Source organism: Rhododendron vialii, chromosome 11a, assembly GCF_030253575.1.
Source record: "Rhododendron vialii isolate Sample 1 chromosome 11a, ASM3025357v1".
Classification (NCBI taxonomy): domain Eukaryota; kingdom Viridiplantae; phylum Streptophyta; class Magnoliopsida; order Ericales; family Ericaceae; genus Rhododendron; species Rhododendron vialii.
In genome coordinates this window covers 24,539,156-24,546,439 of record NC_080567.1, presented here as the reverse complement: position 1 = coordinate 24,546,439, position 7,284 = coordinate 24,539,156, and positions in this window count along the sequence as shown.

Genomic DNA, 7,284 nt, shown 5'->3' with positions numbered 1-7,284 from the left:
GTGTCTATACTTTCTTAGTGTATTGATTACATAAACGCCATCAGTCTCTTACTCCTCGGGTTGAGACCCACTGTACAAGATTGAAAAGTTCCAATCAGGGTGGGTAGTGCCGTAGGCACGGGCAATTTGCTAGTGACACAAATAACACCCAAAAAAAATTTAAAAATAAAAAGACAGGAAAGGGTGGGGAGGGTGAAAAAATTGGGCCGGACACCAACCAGCCATCGGGCTCGAATGAATTGCAGAAGCAGACTTCTCAGGGACTCAATTATGAGAAAATGATGGGCTGGTCCTGTTTTTGAAATAGTAAATGGGGAATTTTTAGGCCGGCCCAGTTTTCTAGGTTCGGACTTCAAATGGTCCTGACAAATATATTTATTCTTTATTTTAGTCCTTTTTTTTTACTTTTTATACATTTTTACTATTTTGCCCATTCTTCTTAATTTTTTGTCTACGTGTCTATTTTTAGTAAAATTTATATTTTTAGAATCAATTTCTTACCCATATTATTTCAGACAAAAATACCCTTGGTTCTGTGAACTGGACTGCCAATTCTCGTAGACAGTTCTATGAGAACTATGTGAATTGGAAAATACACAATTCAAATAGTCTCACAACACACTAAAATACATAGTTCTCATAGAAAAATACACAGTTCTCACAGACAATTATCATGGATAATAACAGTTCTCATAAAAAAAACATAATTTTCATAGAAAAAATAGAGTTCTCATAAACATTTCTCATGTGAAATGGCTATGTGAACTGCAAAACACATAGTTCAAATAGCCTTACCACACACTAAGATACACAGTTCTTATAGAAAAGACATAATTCTCATAGAAAAATACACCGTTCTCACATACAATTATCATGGATAATAATAGTTCTTATAGAAAAAAACATAGTTTTCATAAAAAAAACACATTTCTCGTAGGAAATATACATTTATTATATAAAATACACAATTCTCATAGAGAGTTCTCATAGAAAATACACAATTCTCATAGAAAATACACAGTTCTCATAAGCAGTTTCCATAGACAATCATCACGGACAATAGCAGTTCTCATAGAAAAAAACACAGTTCTCATGTGAAGTGGCTATGTGAATTGAAAAATACACCGTTCAAATAGTCTCACTACACACTAAAACACATAGTTCTCATAAAAAATACATAATTCTCATAGAAAAATATACAGTTCTCATAAACAATTATCATGGACAATGACAGTTCTCATAAAAAAATACAGTTCACATAGAGTCTATAGGTTCTCATAAAAAATACGCAATTCTCATGGAAAAATACATAGTTCTCATAGACAGTTTTCATGAACAACACATAGTTCTCATAGAAAATTCACAGTTCTCATAGAAAATACGTACAAACAAAAATTGAACAAAAATAAAAAGGTAATCAAAATCAAATATAGTTATAAATATTCTCGCCGCCATGTCTTAAAAAAGTAATCAAAGTAAAAAAAATAATCGTTCACATAGGAAATAAATTGATTTAGAATTGAATTTTTAACTGTCAAGTCTCTTAATCAGTATTATAAGAACTGTTTATGAGAACTAGCTATGTGAACTGAGATATGAGAACTGACTATGTGAACTGTCAATTCTCATAGTCAGTTCTATGAGAATTGACTGTTCTCGTAGAGAACTAGCTTTGTGAACTGGTTATGAAAAATGAATCATGTGAACTAATTTTTATAGACAATTCTCATAGAAAAATACAGTTCTCGTAGAAAATATATACTTCTTGTACCCTTGTACTTTTTTAGTAATAAGTTACGAGTACTTTTCTTCTTCTTGCATAAAACATAAATATTGACAGAAAAAAATTTCACCCCCTCGGAAAATCATCTACCCCCCTTGGTTGTTTTTCCTCCTCCGCAGCAGCGGCAGATGGCGGCGGTGGAGCAGTTTCAGACAATTTCTGCTCCTCTGGCAGCGGCAGCAGCGGAGTAATCTGATCCTCCTCTAACCAAACGAGATAAGTTGGTTCAGATTTGGAAAAAGAGGTTCCGCTGATCTTGACTTTGCTAAGGAAAGTGCTCCGCTTACCGGTGGTCTTCTTGTCGTTGTGGAGGTTGAGCTCGAGGGATTCCACGGCCAGTACCTCAGCGTCGTCGTGGACCGAGAACTTGTGCTCCTCGTCCCACCGAGGGTTGAGGTCTCTGAATATGGAGGAGGAATGGCGAGACGAAGTTGACGATGCGGAATAGAAAAGGGCAAAAAAGTTTTGAGATAACATATCCGAGCCTAAGCAGGTTTAGAAATAATATTCAGGATTGGGATCAAACCGAACCTAAAAATCAGGACCGGCCTCTAATTTACTATCGGATATGTTATCTCATGACTTTTTTGCCCTTTTTTATTCCACATTGTCAACTCCATCTCTCTCTCTCTCTCCTCTTCGATTCAACTGCCTCTTCACCATCGCTGTCTTCGTGGGCCTCTCCCTCGCCTCCCGGACCAGCATAGCCCCGAGAACCCTCCGCCTGTGATGCTGGTGTCACCACCGCCAAACACCTCATCGTCTTTTACTCTTTGAAGTGGTCTCCTTCAGCGCTTAGATGAGAAGATCCTCAAGCGTGGACGTAACTAAGCTGCCCCTGGGGCCTGGTGCACGGGGTTGGAAGAGCTGGTGATGGATCCGTGCTCGCAATGGGGTGATGTCAATGTCTCGAGGCCAAGAAGTTTCACGAGTCCATAACTAGTATTCTGGATGACATTAATACACAGGCAAATAAGTGCTAGTGAAGGTATAAGAATTGAAGGAGAACCGAAGGTATTTTGACATAGTCATTGGTCTTGACACGTAATTTTTATTTTTATTTTGAGATCTGGTCACAAGCTTGAGAAATGTGTATATTGAGGGGTTTGAATAAAAAGTTGCAAAGGTGAGTCACTGATTCATCTTTGTATTGTTGGCAAAAGAGAATTGTGTGTTGTTCAAGAGAATTGTGTGTTATTCATGAGAACTGTCTATAAGAATTGTGTATTTTTCTATGAAAATTGTGTATTTTTTTATGAGAACTGTCTATTGTCTATGAGAACTCTATTAGAACCGCATTTTTTCTATGAGAACTATATATTTTTTATGAGAACTATGTATTTTAGTGTATGGTAAAACTATGTGAACTATGTATTTTTCAGTTCACATAGTCATGTTCTCATAACCAATTCACAAGGCTAGTTCTCTATGAGAACAGTTAGTTCTTATAGTCAATTCTCATAGAATAAACTATGAAAACTGGCAGTTTTCATAGAACTGACTATGAGAATTGGTAGTTCATATAGCTAGTTCTCATAGCTTATTTTATATAACCAGTTCTCATAAAACTTACTATGAGACTTGACAGTTAAAAATTCAATTCTAAATCAATTTATTTCATATGTGAACTATTACTTTTTTATTTTGATTACTTTTTTAAGAAATGGCGGTGAGAACATTTATAACTATATTTGATTTTGATTATCTTTTTGTTTTTGTTCAATTTTTGTTCGTATGTGTATTTTTTATGAGAACTGTGTATTTTTTTATGAGAACTGTGTGTTGTTCATGAAAATTGTCTATGAGAACTGCGTATTTTTTATAAGAACTGTGCGTTGTTTATGAGAACTGCTTATTAGAACCATGTATTTTCTATGAGAACTATATATTTTTTATGAGAATTGTGTATTTTAGTATGTGGTAAGACTATGTGAACTATACAATTTTTAGTTCACATAGCCCAGCTCTCATAACCAGTTCACAAAATTAGTTCTCTATGAGAACAGTCACTTCTCATAGCCAATTCTCATAGAACTGATTAAGAAAACTGACAGTTCTCATAGAATTGACTATGAGAATTGACAGTTCACATAGCCAGTTCTCATAGGGAACTGAGCAGTTCTCATAGAATTGACTATGAGACTTGACAGTTCTCATAACCAATTCACATAGCCAAGGGTATTTTGTTAGAAATAATATGATTCAGGAATTGATTCTAAAATTATAGCTCTCATAGCCTCAATTTTCAAAGCCATAGTTCAGGAGTATTTTTGTCCAAAATACAATGTTAACTCGGACTATGTGAATTGGCGGGGATATTTTTATCCGAAATATAATGTTCATTGGCTATGAGAATTGGCAGTTCTCATGGCCAAGGGTATTTTTGTCAGATATAATATGGGTTATGAGTTGATTCTAAAAATATAAATTTTACTAAAAATAGACATGTACACAAAAAGTTAAGAAGAATGGGCAAAATAGTAAAAATTCATGAAAAATCAAGAAAAAGGACTGAACTAAAGAAAAAATATTTTTGTCAGGACTAGATTAAGTTTGAACCTACTTTTTGAGACCAGCCTAAAAATTCCCCTTTTCGAAATATACTGCCCACCAAGTCTTTGCCGTCAAAGTGTAAAGCCCCACTAGATCCTCCCCAAAATAAGCCCATGCGCGCCGACTCTTTTTTCCCTCCCTCTTTCTTTTCTATCTTCTCACCTAAGTGCAGCGACTCCCTTTTTTTGCTTTTTCGTTTATACTAGGGTATCCTAGACTTTAGATTTAGACGCATTCATAGAGCCCCAGGGTTTAGGTTAGGCACTTTCATAGGAATTTTAGGGTGCACTTTTCTATTATAGGGTTTTAACGGTTCAGGCATTTTCATAGAATACCCTAGGGGTTTAGGGATTTTTTTAGGATACCCTGGGGTTTAGGCACTTTCATAGGGTGACCTAGGGGTTAGGCACTTTTAATGTTTAGGATTTTAGGCCATTTCAAAGGGTTAATTATTAATTTGAACACTGTAAAATTTAAATTTAGACTATTATTATCAATTTAACCACATTTAAATAATTAATTATCAATTTAAGCATTGTTAGTTATTAATGAACGCTATCAATTGTGAATTTATAACATTAATTTCAAATTTAGACAAAATAAAATGAACATTGGAAAATAAAATTTTATTTTTTCGTAATTTTGCATCAATATTGATCTCATTACCTAAATCTCTACACATAAATTTCAAATATATAAATTTTATAAAAAATAAATGTGAACAAAAAAGTTATAATCATTCTTTAAGATTATAAATTTTAAATTTGAAAAGGAAGGAGAGAGAGAGAGAGTACACGTGAAAGAGAGAGGAGAGAGAAAGGAGGAATGTGTAATGCAATTTGCGCTTACATCATTGTGTCAGAATTGTTCCCCCAACTCTCTTCATTAGCTGTCTCTACAGTACTATTAATAAAGAGAGTGGAGTGTGCGTGGGACAGACGGTGGAGGGAGAGACAGAGAGGGACAGTTCGCGCGCGCGTGCGACAAGACTTTATGGGAAGATATTTGTCTGCATTTATGCGCAAGAACCTAGGGGATAAAATCCATCCACACAGGACCAGCTCGGCAGAACCCCCTCAAGTATTGGAATTTATGCGCAAGGTCACGTGGGTTCCCTAGTGTTAGCACCTTGATTTCCAAGGCTTGCTAAGCTTGGCTAGCGGTGGCACCTTGCACCCTAGCCAACCGGTGGAAACTAAGGCATGAGGCAGGCATGTCTTTTCAAGGTGACCAGATGGTGTCGGTTGGTGTCGGCACTGGTCCATTAGGCAAGTGGCAGCTGGGATGCACGTGAAAGCCCGATGATTATTGGGTCATGGATGCTAAACGGGAAGCTAGCTTGTGGGACAACGCAATCAGAAAACGGCTAAGTATTTGGAGCTGGGTTGGATCACGAAATTGGCCAGGCAGCCTTGATTGGGATCAGGCAAAACGGTTATTGACGGTTACTGCATTCTGCACATGTTGCTGGCAGGCAGGGACAGGTGTCCCCAGCAGAATTGGGCAGTTATTAGCAGTTATTGCCAGACAACTTCATTTTCCTATGTGCTGGCAGCTTGTGGCTGTGCCAGCACAACCCTAGGGCAGTTGGGGGTGTCAACTGCAGATCATGGGGCCATCCCATGATCCCATTTTACTTAGTGGCCACATTTTATTGATTGTAGCCTTATATAGGCACTGCTTTTTTGAGTCTAAGGCAGAGGGATGTTCTATCTAGTACTCTACGTGTTTTCCTTGTATTGTCGGTGCAATAAAAGGTTGGGACGGGTTCCTGTAAACTGTGTGCGTGCTAGACTTCACTCAAACTCGTGTGTATGTGTTTTACTTTGTTGGCTGGGACCAAGTCTTGCTGAAAACTTGGTGCCATCACGGGCAGAATCTGTAGGCGAAATTCAGCCCCGTGACAGTTGGTATCAGAGCTCCAGGTTGGAGTTATGGCTGCGAATGCTGCTCTAGATGCAGTGCGGGAACGTGTTAAATAGTTGGAAGATCTCGTGGGTATTGATGATTCTGATGAGGGCGTCACCTTGGTTGATCGATTGGATGTTGTGTTGGCTTCGGTTCAATCTCAGAAAACTGAACACGAAGCACACGTCGCTCAGACGGAAACCAAGTTTACAGAGGTGTTGAATGATATGACCAAACTCTCGGATGTCATGAAGAAAGAGTTTCCAACTTGGAGTCGGAATTGCTAGTGGTAAAGAGGGCCTTTCTTGGTCGCCCCGAAAGTTTCGATACTCGTGTTAGCATGAAAGTTCCTAAACCAAAGGCTTTCGGTGGTGCCCGAAATGCCATGGAGTTGGAGAACTTCCTCTGGGATATGGAGTAGTACTTCTCTGATGCTCGTGTTCCAGTGGGAGATCAGGTGACGATAACTACTATGTATCTCGCTAGAGACGCTAAGCTCTGGTGGAGAACTCGATCTGAGGATGATGTCCGTCCAAAGATTGAGACGTGGGAGACGCTAAAGAAGGAATTGAAGGATCAGTTCCTGCCTTGCAATTCTTCGTGGCTTGCAAGGGAGTTGCTGAAACGATTGAAGCACACTGGTACGGTGCGAGATTATGTGAAGGAATTCAGTTCATTGATGCTTGACATCAAGAACATGTCGGAAGAGGACAAGCTGTTCAACTTTATGTCAAGTCTGCAGAATTGGGCTCAGTTGGAGCTTCGAAGGTTGGGAATCAAAGACTTGCCTATGGCTGTTGCTGCTGCCGACAGCTTGGCCGACTTCAAACTGATGGGTAAATCCAATGCTTCTGAATCTAGCAGTTCGAAATCGAAAACTAAGAACAAGAAGGATGGTGAAAAGAAGGGTGGTTCAAAGAAATGGGAGAAGCCCCAGAAGTCGAAGCCGACGGGTGACAATAAATCGTAGGACAAGGGGAATTCCAATTCTGGTTGCTTTATTTGTAGCGGGCCACATCGGGCAAAGGATTGCCCGAAAC